General features: G+C 41.3%; 1 protein-coding gene across 1 annotated transcript in view; it reads right to left on the bottom strand.

The window, feature by feature from the left end:
* RNF144B (ring finger protein 144B) overlaps positions 1 to 9,773 on the bottom strand; it is an 82,455-nt gene extending 72,682 nt beyond the window's left edge. The window contains exon 1 of the mRNA XM_032140538.2: positions 9,519 to 9,773. The gene's annotated coding sequence lies outside the window, so the exon portion shown is untranslated. The remainder of the gene's footprint in view (positions 1 to 9,518) is intronic.
* Between the last annotated feature and the right edge of the window lie 5,148 nt (positions 9,774 to 14,921).

The raw sequence follows: 14,921 nt of genomic DNA, 5'->3' as shown, positions 1-14,921 counted from the left end.
CATTTAAGGTTTTTCACCTACTCCCAGTACTCAGTACCAGAAAACCTGATTCAAAATAATTAAATAGGAAGCTAACTAATGGTTAGTTTCCATTTGGAAGACATGGTTTTTTCTCAGCAAATGCCCGATAAAGTTCAAGACACAGCGTTATTCCATTAACTACTGAGGAGCTGTCATTCAAGAGCAAATTAAATTCAAATAGACCTGCACGTCAAATTCAGGATTTTGAGTTTTTTAAAAGAACCTCTCTTTATGATAAACAGGGGTAAAAATGAATGACTTTACCTTTTCCTTCCTCCCAGTTCATGCTTAAACAACTATCATAAGCTTGCGTCTCCAATACTCCCCGGCTCATGGCACACAGTCCCACCAACTTCCCCATCTGCTGTCTTCTCATCTCTACATTCTCAACACTGCTTCACTGCTTATGCAACCTATTCTGAATTATCTTTCTTTCAAGAGAAATCCCAAGTAAAACAACAAGAAGAAACATAGGTAGTAAATGCTTCCTGAGTAGGAGAAAAGGGGTAATGACACAGGCCAGAATCATCCCACACCCCAAATGTCAAATACACTTAGCCATTTGGAGAAAGCTGGTGTGAATAGCCAATCCTGATGTTCTGACCTAGCGAGAGATCTAGGTACTCTTCAAGAAATCCAAGTATTTCTCAGTCTTACTCTATATTATTTTTTTAGAAGGAAACATTAAACAGGCCAAAGTTTTAATGTACTCTTGAAAAACAAAGACATAATTGGAAGCCTCTTAGAAATTAATTGGATACTCTTGAAAGACATATTGGATTCCTCTAATAATACCTCAATTGTTATCCATAATTGAATACCTATAATTAGATATTTCTTAGAAATAGTCTTCTTTTGAAGGTAGAACTAAAAATTATGGTAATCAAGACCATGTGAAACATAATTGTCTCTTACTATAAACAGTACGTAAGTTTTTACTCCTTAAAACTAAGGAGTTACATGCCTATAGGCTATGAAGTCAGTTATAAAAAATATATATAATTTTTATAATAGAAAAACCTTTACATAGCAGAGATGCATTTTGTTTTTTTAAAAATTCCAAGCATTCCAAAAAGGCAGGACTTATGACTCAGTGACATAGAGGAAAAATGTTATATATTTCATCTCCTTGAGACGTGAACAATCCAAAACGATTCTTCAAAAAGTGATTTATTTTTCTGTGTACAATAACACCAATTCCCTAAAGCAATGGCTCTCAGACATTTTTCAAGCAATGAACTTTCAAAAAAACAAAAATCTTAGTCAAACCACCACTGTATAAAAGAGATTCAGGTAGATAAGTGCCAGCACCCAATAGTGGGTGTCCAGAGCCAGTCCCCTTGACCTTCCCCACTCAGCAGCCCCCCAGGCACCATCGCAGAAGCCTAAACCTGCACCATGCACAGATTAAAAACCAACCCTTTCGTTTTTCACTTTGGGCAAAACCAACAATGAATGTTTAAAAAAATGAATGAAATGCAGTGAGCACTTCATTTAAAAAAAAAAAAAAAAGAATATCAAACAAGAAATCCTTTCACCATTGATTCATTGCAAAATGAGCTCTTCAAGCAGTAAACAGGAGAATCCTGAAAGCCCCTGATGAATTTCCCCACACCTGAGATGCCAGTGAATGGCTCCAAGGTTTCCTTGCATTTCTTCCTTTGTGTCATATTAAGATTCACTGGTCTTCACAGCATGAAACCCCCAATAGTAGAGCCTCAGGAAGCTCAGGACATTTGATAACACACTCCCAGCTCCTCCTGTCCCTCCCATCAGGCCAAAACTTCACAGGGGTGCAGGCAATTCACATCCACTCCCCTCCAGGTTTCAAGAAAAGTCTTCATTCCAGAGAGAGGCTAACTCACTCTTACTGCCTCATACCTCACATTTCTATCAAAAATAAAAAAGTGACTCGAATTATCCACCCTACCACTTGATTTTAAAAGCTAACAATTATAATTACTTTTACAGTGATTACAGATGTGACCGTGCCTCTCACTGAGTGTCAAGAACCCCTTGTGAAAGGAATTTTGGCAGAGAATGCAAGGGGCACCTTGAAATCTGACAGCTGCCTTTCAAGTTTAGGCATTCTAAGGTTGGTAGCAGGTATCACTTGCTTACATATACCTAATCATAGAACGAGACAGATTGGTTGGGCCATGTAAGGAAGGAAAGCCATTCTAAAACGTCTGAGTTTGCACTAAATTACCAGGAAAGGAGAACCAGCAGTTGTACGTGCTCTATGTGTCTCTTACACTATAAAGTGTTCATTATATGAGAAGCAAGTACTATCTGATAGGAAAGAACGGAAAGTCACCTTTTCCCTCATGTGTTTTCATTAGAATTGCCAAAGAAAAGAATACTTCAGCACAGGATGTGTAAGGAATTTTCATATTCTGCTGGTGGCCTGAAAAAGCAATCTGCTCCAAAAATGCAAACGATGGGAAAGCCAACATTCAAAGCTTTTTTTTTTTTTTTTTTGGGGGGGGGATAGGGGACGGAGTCTCGCTCTGTCGTCCACGCTAGAGTGCAGTGACATGATCTCAGCTCACTGCAACCTCCGCCTCCTGGGTTCAACTGATTCTCCTGTCTCAGCCTTCCAAGTAGATGGGATTTCAGGTGCCCGCCACCATGCCGGGCTAATTTTAGTATTTTCAGTAGAGATGAGGTTTCACCATATTGATCAGGCTGGTCTTGAACTCCTGACCTCATAATCCGCCCACCTCGGCCTCCCAAAGTGCTAGGATTACAGGTGTAAGCCACCGCGCCCAGCCATTCAAAGTATTTTTAACCAATGTAGTTTATGTCTGTTTGAATATCCAAAATCAACACAGTTATTCCCTTACACAAAAAGATGGTGTAATTGGAAGGGATAATGTTTTATTAGGATTCTTACCCTAATTATTATTAGGACACTTATCCCTAATTATTTTGGAATTTTTACATTATTATGCAGAAACTTTAAAATTTGGAGAAACTGCTAAAGCACAACTAAGGTTACTAAGAGAAATAGAAAGCTACTAAAATGAATCAACTAGATATTACTGATGCCACAGGATATTAATGTCAATAAAAATCCAGTTGATCTGCACTGAGGTCTTAATTCCAAGCTATGCTATGAAATTCTAAGAGTTACTCAAGTACAGGAGACAAAACAGAACAGGAGACATATGAATACTCTCAACGTGTTTATATGCCTTTGTGAGACATGGAGTCATTGCTGTGAAGTAGCTAGAATAACAGATATGAATGCATAAATATGGGAAGGACGTAGCAAAGGGGAAAGTTTTCGAGAAGGGTGGGTGGTGATGAAGAAAGGCTGAAGTGTTGCCTTGTAAAATGGAGACATATTCTCGGGAAGCTAATATTCTAATAAAGCAGAAAAAAAAGAGCAGCAATCTAAAGGTCCCATCCTTCCCTTGTTAGGAAAGCTATCCCCATACCAGCTAAGAACACACCAGGCAACCAGTTTCCACTCAACACAATCTGAAAATCAGCATTATGTTGATCTTGGTACTTCTGCCCAATAGAGTGGTTTAGTTAACTACTGGTTCCTTTTCCTAACAGGAACTATTAGTGAACCCAGTGGTACTAACTGAGTCTAGTAAAGTGCTGACCATTATCAGCCATTAGCTGAAGTTCTACCCTAAATACAATCCAAATACAATGGCAGGGTGACCTGTTGGCTGGTAGCAGTAGCAAGAGCAATGAAGGAAGCGAGGTCTTATGGTAGACCTCCTTTGTGGCCAGTGTTGTAGCTCTACTCTCTGCTTGCATCTCCAACCAGCTCTCTGGTCATTCAAGGACAAGATGAACCAGCGTACATTCTTTCAATCAGAAAAACAGTTCTAATGCATGCCCTAACTTAAGAGGACACGAACAAATGGAAACATAGTCTGCCCCTCTCGTAGTCAGGGAACTGCAATTACTCAAATATACTGTATATCTATTAATTACTTTTTTTTTTTTTTGAGATGGAGTCTCACTCTGTCTCCAGGCTGGAGTGCAGTGGCGCGATCTCGGCTTGCTGCAAGCTCTGCCTCCTGGGTTCATGCCATTCTCCTGCCTCAGCCTCCCTAGTGGCTGAGACTACAGGTGCCCACCACCACGCCCAGCTAATTTTTTGTATTTTTTAGTAGAGACGGGGTTTCACCATGTTAGCCAGGATGGTCTCAATCTCCTGACCTCATGATCTGCCCTTTTTAAAAGAATAATGCTGAAACCCAATGAGTACATACATGGTATTACACGTAAGTTGTCATTATTTGAAAAACCGAAATAGATTAGAAAATATCCTCTAGCATAAACAAACCCAGGAAACATTTAGGTCTTAGACGTAAGAAAGTAAATATTCACCTATTTAGGCTCTGTGAGGTGGCAGTATTATATCACTGTGCCTCCTGTGGTAGAGAAGAGGACTTCTGTTTTCTCTCCACTGTTTCATGGCTTAAAGTGCTCAAAAAGTACTTTATTTAGTCTACACTTCCTTAGTTTTAACATCGTCATCTCAACAGTTTCTAGGATGGCAATGAGATCACAACTTTGTAACTTGGAGACTATTAATCTTCTAAAAATGGAACTGATATGCAAATATAGCCCTATTAACCTTTTTGTGGGTTAAAAAAAAAAGCAGGCACTTCACCAGGAAGGAGAAGCATCTTAAAGTATTAGCAAGAACTGTTTTCCAAACAATCTCTTTGCTGCTTGAAATTAGGTTATGAATAAAGTCTGTTACAACTAATTTAGTGAGATCTAATATTTTTTCCTACAAAATATATATTGGTGCTGATGTCCAAGCATGGCCAACAATGTACATGATGTTGTGATAAGCTAACTCCAAATCCTACAGAGGACAGAACATCTGGCACATCTAGTTTTTTGTTTTTTTTTTTTTGAGACGGAGTCTCGCTCTGTCACCCAGGCTGCAGTGCAGTGCTGTTATCTCAGCTTGCTGCAAGCTCCGCCTCCTGGGTTCATGCCATTCTCCTGCCTCAGCCTCCCGAGTAGCTGGGACTACAGGCACCTGCCACCACACCTGGCTAATTTTTTGTATTTTTTTTTTTTTTTTTTTTAGTAGAGATGGGGTTTCACCGTGTTAGCCAGGATGGCCTCGATCTCCTGACCTCCGTGATCCTCCTGCATCGGCCTCCCAAAGTGCTGGGATTACAGGCATAAGTCACTGCGCCTGGCCCTTGGCACATCTAGTTTTAATATTTGCAAAATGCTGCTTTTTTTTTTTTTTTTTTGAGATGGAGTCTGGCTCTGTCCCCCAGGCTGGAGTGCAATGACCCGATCTTGGCGCACTGCAAGCTCTGCCTCCTAGGTTCACGCCATCCTCCTGCCTCAGCCTCCCGAGTAGCTGGGACTACAGGCACCCACCACCACACTTGGCTAATTTTCTGTATTTTTAGTAGAGATGTGGTTTCACCGTGTTAGCCAGGATGGTCTCGATCTCCTGACCTCATGATCCACCCACCTCAGCCTCCCAAAGTACTGGGATTATAGACGTGAGCCACCGCAACCGGCTACTTTTTCTTAAAAGCACATTTCTTCTTGCCTTCTTTCCATGTTCTCATTACCCTACAGGGTAAGGCCCAAGAGGTGGAAATCCATTCCCAGTTTTCCAAACAATATAAACTTATCAAAGAAGGTAGGAGTCAATATGAGAATAATAGCTCAATGATATTTTTGGCATGGCAATTTTGCATTCATCATGGTAGCTACCTCTTCAATGTCACCACTATGCCTTGCCCACTCCTGTTTTAATCAGTGGTTCCCTGCCTCCCACAACTATTCACACAGCCCTGCTAAATAATTTTCTTCCCTCTGCCTGGCATAACAACAAAGCTCAGATGCAGGAAGGAACGCCACTTAAAGGCAGGTCAGACAATGATGTAATTAACCGATCAAGGAGAAGTGGTATTTCAAAGAGCCTTATAGAGCAAGAGCCAGGCTGATTTCTTGGGTCAGGACATTACCAGAAAACCAGAGCCGCTAAAGCACGAATATCTAAATCAAAAATTTTTTTTCAAATGAATAAAAGCATGTGCCAATATTACCCCCTCCTGTTAAAGTTAAAAGTTTCATATAGAAATTTTAATTAGAAACAAATTGGAAACCAGTTTGGAAGAGGAATCTTCATCCCACCTGAGCAAAGTGCAGGTGTAGATTTTTTTATGTCTTTGCCAATTAATTTCCTATAACAGGAATTTATCATGAAGGAAACAAAGTCAACACACAAAGAACCAATTCTACACATTAGGTGCTAGGGATGTAAAGGTGATTAAACCCAGCTCCTACTTATTAAGAGCCAACTAGTTGAGGAGGTTTTCAACAGAGGATTTCATATAATCATATGCAGGAGAATGTGTGGGTTTATGGTTTCAGCCACAAGTCCAACAGAGAGAAATGAGTTGTCTTGTTCTATCTTCCCAAGAAAAACAAAGAACAAGTTGATGAAGGGCTGGGACTCAAAATCGTGACTTCAAAAGATTTGGAAAACAATGGGACATGGCTTTCAAAGTATGCTCTTAATAAATACTCCAAGCCATGTGATCAGAAGTATCTCCAGCTATAAGAAAAGTCTATTTCACTTAGATTGTTGTGTTTTGAATTCAAGAAAGAGATCTGATCATAGATGAGAAGCTCCTCATTCCACGTTGCAGAAGCATTGGTCATTTTTACTCATTTTATATATAGTTATCCATTTTTTAATAACAACTACGGTATGATGCATTAGGTTCCAAAGTACTCACCGACTGGGTAAATAGCAAATGCCAAAGTTAATAAAACTAAAACTTTAGTCCAAGACCTCCCACATACACCTAAAGGTAAAAATTATGAATTGAAATATTTATATAAATTAACTTAGGTGTCATACCTCTTCGGCTACTTAATGGTCAAATGGTCAAGGTAACACTACCAAGAAAATTAAGATGATTGAGGTGACAAACATCAAAGTACTTTTTATAATCTGGCAAAGCAACGTGAATTCAGAACTACCACTCTAGACCCAAGTCACTTCTGAGCTTATGAGAATTTCTTCAGGACACAGACCACATCTTAGCCATCTTTATATCCCAGCATCTAACCTAGCACCCAGCAAATCATAGTCACTCAGTAGTAGAGTGGATAATTTTTCTGATTGTACATGGAGAAGAGAAAATATTAAAGGCCTGGTTCTCATCTGTATTCACTTCCAGAAATTCACAAGCTGAAAATATTGACCATTTGTTTCAGGTAAGGAGCTTCTATAAATTAAGGTAGGCACCCCTGAAAGAAATGTTTCAGTACTTAGGGGCAATGGCTACAGATACCTATTCCCCAAAGTCCAAGTGAAAAGCATGACTTGTCTGGCAGCTTGGCCCTTTTCCCACATCCAAAATAATCAGTTGTACAAAGTAGACTTAGTCCCAAAACTGCTCGGACTTTGTTCCTTCACTAACACCTGGGTTCAGCATGATTCCTGACCTCTATCTCAAACTGGAGATTTCAAATACTAAGAATTTCACTTTCCAAGAAAGTAATTCATAAAGTCAAGGCCATGGAAAACAAAGAAGCCAGGATTAGCAGAAACACTTCAGAGAAAGGATTCTGACATACATATAAATGTTTCTAAATGTCTAAAATATTGAAATGACTTTTCAAGAAGGAAATTTTAAGTGCACCTCCTCAGCTGAAAAATATTCATACTATTGAAGAGAAAGACGTTTTTCAGGAAGTTAAATGGTCATACCAGGTAGATAAAATAAGCTTTTTCTTTCCAGAGAGCGCATACTTTTCTCTCTGCTGTAGGGTTTGGCTCCGAAAACCTGGTTCATAATCTGAGACCCGAAAACTGATTATTTTAAAAAGACATGTCTTAAGCTGACCTAGTTTGGAAGCCTGAATGCCTTTAAATTGCCAATGAACTGAAACCATTCATGAGAACGGGGCTTTTGAATGCTGAGAATGTTCTTTGGGGCTCAGCACAAAGATATTTGGCATAGATGACTGTAAATATTTATAAAACTCTGGGTAAATGGGCAGGATTTGACCACACTCAAGCCCTACTTCCAGCATAGTAGTGTGGAAGAAAGTTATCTAGGGTGATTAGTTTGGGGTTTTGGGGGGTTTTTTTGGTTGAGTTTTGTTTGTTTTAAATAAAAAGCCAAGCAACCCAATTCTACTACTCAACATCTTTTTCACGTTCACTATACATGTTTACCTTTTTTTTTAATCATCAAGATCATTAATTAGTCAGAGACTACTTTCGAAACTGAGGTTTCTCCCTTTCCCACTTTTCTAAGTTTATGCCCACTACAAAAATTAAAAATAAAATAAAAATGCCAGTCAAAGGAATGCAAGGGCAGAGCAGGAGTTGTGTGAAACCATGACCTTGGATTTCATAATACAATTATCTACAAGTGGCTTTGTGGATCTGCTATAGGTTTTTCTCTCCCTCAAGATAGTTTTAGAAGTATTTAAGGCACTGCTGCCCATGAAAATGACCCAGGTTGTGAAGGAAAGATAAACTAAGGAGAAGGAGGGACTCACAGAGGGATTCGATGTGAAAAGGACCAAGAGGCTCATTTCAGTGAAAGCTGCGGCAGACAGATACTCTAATTAGCCAGCAACTCAGTTAGGACTGGCTAGGTTCCTTTTGCCTCTTGCCCACACCCTAAAAACTGAGTCATCCCAAAGTTCATTTATTTTGCTTCTGGGCACAGACACCCCCTAATCTGCTTCTTCAGAAATGTTATATACATTGTCATTTAATTTATACCTCTCAATGTTCAAATAAACGTCCAGAAATGCCAAATCGGAAGAGCAGAGATAGCCCTGTTAAGAACCTCAGAGCTAATGTTTTGATAAGATACATGTGGCAGAAAGCAATATGAAACTGACAGTCTGTTACGGGAACATGAAAAAAGAACATTTCCCAGAGAAGGGAATTAATTTCTGGGAAATCTTTATGTGAAGAGTATACACGCATGAGGAGTAGACTTACAGCAGCATCCTTGAAACTCATGAGAAAAACAAAAGGTGTTCTAGAAAGAACAAGCAAAAGATACCTTTTCGCTGTAGAAACGACAATCAGTTCGATTTTAACTTGAATTTGAGAATGGCTCTTGTAGAATCAGAGTTTCACTGTTTCATCAGCAATTACCCGATAAAATAAGCACTATAATGCATAATCCGAGATTACGCCAACTTTTGGTCTCCCCTTAAGACCTAGGGAGAGGTCTGGTCTAATCTTGGATTCTACAATACATTCTATTATAGAAACTGTTTTATTAGAAATGAAACTACTTTCCTTTAACAAAGGCATTTTTCTTTTAAGTTAACAGGTGTTTAAGGCATTCAGAATGAATTCAGTTCTGTATGGTTTGAGCACTAGAGACAGAAAATCGAAAAATTGTGGTGTCACAGACAGTCGCCAGTCCTTTTCCCTTAGTCCAGCAACACCATTCCGGTCTTGCAACGCCTGTAGCCTTTAAAAAGCTCGCTAAACCTACCTGGCAGGAGACCTGCGTTCCTCCGCCGCCGGGCTTCTCAGTAGCGTCCCTCGCGCTCACCGCCAGTCCGGGCTGCTGCTGGCACACCAGACAGGAGGAGCTCTTTCATTCTCTCCGTCTTTCCTCCGTTTTCTGCGGCTGACAGCTTTACACTTTGCAAGATTACAACAGGACTCGCGCTCCCAGACCTATGGGTCGGGAGGAGGCGGAGTCTCCGACCGCCTCCTCGCCCTGACTGGCAGCTGTGATGCCCGGGAACGTTGCAGCGCGAGCGTGGGGCACAGCTCGCCAGCAGCAGCGGTAGCAGCGCGTTTATTTATACAGGAAGCTCAGGCGCCGCACTTCCTACTTCCCAGCTGGGTTGTACTTCAGCTGCAGGTGATGGCCTTAACCCTATCCGAACCAGGACACGCTGCACAGGCTCTACTACTTGTCAGGACCTGTCTCTTGTTCTCCTGGGACCGCTGTTGCAGGAATTCAGAGCAGGGAGTGCAGGCAGCTGCCCCTAGCGCCCTTCTCCTGCCCAGACAGGGGCACTCACCTCTTGGCCTTAAGCGCCTGCTACCTCACAGGCCACCTTTCTTTATTTTCTCCCTCCTTCCCAGCTCTTTAAATCTCTTTCTTCTACTTCTAACAGCCCAGACCTGCCTTCCCACGTGACAGACAACTGTTTTATAGAAACACTTCCCATGCACATCTCATCAAAAAACAGCTTGTACCTGACTTGTCCTTGTGCATCTAATGATGAAATTAGAATACCCGTGAATCAAATCGGGAATAATCTTAGTTTACCTCATAAAATACAGACACTTCTTGATGAAACAATGATTTCACTTGAAGTGCTTTGTAACTTAACTGGTTGTACCCTCAATTAAACAAAAATGAAACAAAATAATCCAGAAGCTGTGAGGTATTGTGAAGTGCTTCCTCGCTCCAAAACCTTGGACACTTCGTGTGACATTCATAATGAATCGCATACCTACTCATTCCCCATATCCCCCATAGATCACAATCACCTAAGTCTGCTGAACATTGCCATTTAGGAATGTCGCTCTGACACAGGAATCTGTGTTCACTCTGCAACCCCTCTCTACTTTTGCAACCACTGTCAGGAATGTGCTTCCTAAAAGGAAGGGACTCACAGGCCCTTTGTGGAAAGGATCTGTGCACGCCAACAGGCACCATTCCAAACGACACAAGCAAACACTGCTTCTCAGCCCTCCAAGTTGAAGAAAACCTCTAGGTCAAAGTGAAGTGCTGAAGAACACAGTGTATCTACATGTGCCATGCTAGGACAGGTAGGAGGACCAGCTCACCAGTCGGGGAGGAAAAGAAAAAGGACGGGGGCAATAAGATGGTAAGAGAACCCACAGTAGGATATTTGAGCTTGAAAAGTCTCTTAGCTATTTTAGCAAATAACCTGATTTTAAAGATAAGGGAACTGGGCTGGGTGCTGTAGCTCACGTCTGTAATCCCAACACTTTGGGAGGCCAAAGCGGGCAGATCATCTGGAGTCAGGAGTTCAAGACCAGCCTGGCCAACATGGTGAAACCCCGTCTCTACTAAAAAATACAAAAAAGTAGCTGGGCGTGGTGGTGGGCACCTATAATCTCAGCTACTCGAGAGGCTGAGGCAGGAGAATCGCTTGAACCTGGGAGGCAGAGGTTGCAGTGAGCCGAGATTGTGCCATTGCACTCCAGCCTGCGCAACAAGAGCCAAACTCTGTCTCACAAAAAAAAAAAAAAAAAGGAAACTGATGTCCAGGGAGATTTAAGAGATTGGCCCAAACCAGACACAGGCCAAGCTAGAGTGAGACCTAAATCTGAGTTACATGAGGAAGGTGAATGTAAATGAAAACCATCCCAAAGGATGTCCAACCTTCAGATTTAGCAATGGCTTAGGTTCTGAGATAATCTATTTCAAGGAATTTTCTTGGTATAGTGACCATTTTGGTGGACAGGAACTAGGAAAGATAAAAAGCATCCTCTAAGAGGTTAGTTTATTCATTGGTGTTGATGCAAATCTCCTGAGCCTTTCAAAGTTCAACACAGAGTCCACTTTTCAAATTACCATTCATAAATTATAATCTCTTGTTAACAGGATAAGGGAAGAAGCTGCTGCCAATATGAATGAGAACATAGGTTAAGCATGAATAGTGCTGCCTATTATCCTAAATATTTTGCACAACTGAGTAACATCACCGCTGATTATTTTCAACCACGCAACTATGCAAATTTTTTTAACTGCAGTCAAAATTTAACAAGACTAAATAAATATGTTGAATGCTATAATATTATGTGAACAAACTCTCTCAGATCTTCCTAAGGAGTCTACAGTGTGAATGGATATTCATTCTCTGGAGCATGTATTGATCTCCTCCCAGACAAGCTGCTAGGTTCTATTAAGATAATGATATTAGACATGGTCTCCCTGTCCTCAAAGACCTCTCAATCCAGGGAAGGAGTAAGACAAGCAAATCAATTATCAGGGTACTGATAGTTGTACCCAATGTGTGAGTGATACATGATATGTGATATGATAGACTTAAGCATGATGTGCTATTGGGAGCACAGAGAAGAAGAATTTAAAGGAAAGGAGTTGATGAAAATAATCAAGTCTTCTCTGAGAAGGTGATTATATTAATCTGTTCTCACATTGCTATAAAGAAATAACTGAAACTGGGTAATTTATAAAGAAAAGAGGTTCAATTGGCTCATGGTTCTGCAGCTGCACAGGAAGCATGGCTGGGCAGCCCTCAGGGAGGTTACAATCATGGTAGAAGGCGAAGGGGAAGCAGGCACGCATGTCTTACGTGACTGGAACAGAAGAAAGGTGGGGTGGGGCAGGGAAATGCCACACATGTTTAAACAACTAGGTCTCTCAAGAACTTCTTGTCACAAAAAACAGCACCAGGAGACGGTGCTAAACCATTTATGAGAACTCTGTCCCTATGGTCCAGTTACCTCCCACCAGGCCCCACCTCCAACATCGGGGATCACAATTCGACATGAGATTTGGCTGGGGACAGAGATCCAAACCATATCAGTGATTTAAATCTGAGTCTTCAAGTAGCCCAACAGGGGTAGTAGAGAAGGGTAAACCAGGCTGAGCAAACAGCTAAAACAAAGGCTTAGACATGAGACTCTGGGTGAAGTTTTTCATAATTCGGACAGAGCTGATACATCCAGAATAAAAGAATGAGGGTCTCAGCTAATGTAGTGACAACTACCTGGCAAAGGAAGGGAACCAATGGAGAGAGATTTCAGAAATAGAACTGAGGGAACTTGGTATCTGATTGGATGTTATATTAGTCCATTCTCACGTTGCTATAAAGAAATACCTGAAACTGGGTAACTTATAAAGAAAAGAGATTTAATTGGCTCACAGTACTGCAGGCTTTATAGGAAGCATGATGCTGGCATCTGCTTGGCCCTCTGGAGAGGCCTGTCACATGGTCAAAGTAGGTGCAAGAAAGCGTTTTGGGGGGAGGGGGGAGGGGGGAGGGGGGAGGCGGGAGGGAGGCGGTGCTACACACCTTTAAATGACCAGATCTCACAAGAACTCACTCACTATCCCCAGGACAGTACCAAGAGGGATAGTGCTAAACCATTCATGAGAAATTTGCCCCCACGATGCAATCACCTCCTACCAGGCCCCACCTCCAACAACGAGGATTACATTTCGATATGAGATTTGGGCAGGGACACACATCCAGACTATATCAGATGCAGGGGGATAAGAGAAAAAGAATAGCCCCAACTGCTGGCACCACTAAGAGGGGGAATAAAAGAGAAGTGATGGTAAGGAAACCATGATAATTCAAATTAAGATCTATAGAATCAGAGGTGCCTCTGGGGCATACTGGAAGAACTGACTACTAGGCTATCAACAGAGAGAGATCTAGGGTGGAGAGTCATTTGGGAATTGCCATCATTTCGGTGGTGGCCATAGATGAGATTACCAAAAGCTAAGACAACCCACATGCTATAGAGGGAAGCAGAGGCTTTGGACCTTGGCAAACTCCACTACCTACTCATTATTATGTAAACTTAATGAAGTTATTTAACATACCTGAAACTCAGTTTTCTCATCTATAAAATCGGAATGATGACATTCATCTCATAGGCTGTTGTGAGGGTAAAAGTGGTTTTCTAAGTAGCTACCAAAGTGCCTGATACATGGAGATGCCTGCATGATACAAATCTTGATGGGCCGGGGTGGTGGTTGGGGTGGAGGCAGTGACTGGCAGCTCCTGGAATTGTGTACTGTACAACCTGCTCAGCTGTACACCATGGTCCTGGCCTGATACACATTAGGAACTCAGTCAGTGTTATTTATCTAAGAAAGGGAAAGGGGAAGGAAAAGAAAGGGTTAAAAAAAGAGAACCCAAAAGAACATCAGTATTTAAAGGGTAGGTAAAAAAGGAGCCCTCAAATAAGTCTAAGAAAAAATTGCTTATTTTATACTACAAAAATAAAGGTAGGCCAGGCACAGTGGCTCATGCCTGTAATCCTAGGACTTTGGGAAAATCGCATGGCCTAAGCCCAGGCGTTCAAGATTAGCCTGAGCACCTGTGATAGTGAGACCCTGTCTCTACAAACAATAAGAAATAAATTAACAAGACATGGCAGCACACACCTGTAGTCCCAGCTACCCAGGAGGCTGAGGCAGGAGGATCACTTGAGCCCAGGAGGTCGAGGCTGCCGTGAGCTGTGATCACACCACTGCACTCTAACCTGCGCAACAGAGTGAGACCCTGTCTCAAATAAATAAATAAATACGTATATTTTTTAAAAAAATAAATAAATGTAACATTTCATATTTCAAACTGAGATGTAAAATCCAGACACTACAATCTACAAAAATATTTTTTAACTTTCTGAGCAATGACATATTACAGATTGTTCACCAGAGATTGTGCCTGTAATCCTAGCACTTTGGGAGGCCAAGGCAGGTGAATCATTTGAGGTCAGGAGTTCAAGACCAGCCTGGCCAATGGCTCATGCCTGTAATCCTAGCACTTTGGGAGGCGAAGGCAGGTGAATCATTTGAGCTCAGGTGTTCAAGACCAGCCTGGCCAACATGGTGAAACCTTATCTCTACTAAAAATACAAAAATTAGCCGGGTATGGTGGCACATGCCTGTAATTCCAGCTACTCAGGAAGCTGAGGCAGGAGGAATTGTTTGAACCAGGAGGCAGAGGTTGCAGTGAGCCGTGATCACGCACCACTGCACTCCAGCCTGGGCAACAGAGCAAGACTCTGTCTCAAAAAAAAAAAAATTGTATTAACTGATAATATACCTAAAGTCATATAAAAGCAGATCAAAATAAATCTAAAACATATTTAAGTTTTCCCTGCATGTGAGGCCAAAAAATAAATATAATTTACAGATCCTATATAT

Source organism: Hylobates moloch, unplaced genomic scaffold, assembly GCF_009828535.3.
Source record: "Hylobates moloch isolate HMO894 unplaced genomic scaffold, HMol_V3 SCAFFOLD_20, whole genome shotgun sequence".
NCBI lineage: Eukaryota > Metazoa > Chordata > Mammalia > Primates > Hylobatidae > Hylobates > Hylobates moloch.
This window is presented reverse-complemented; position numbering and strand designations above follow the sequence as displayed.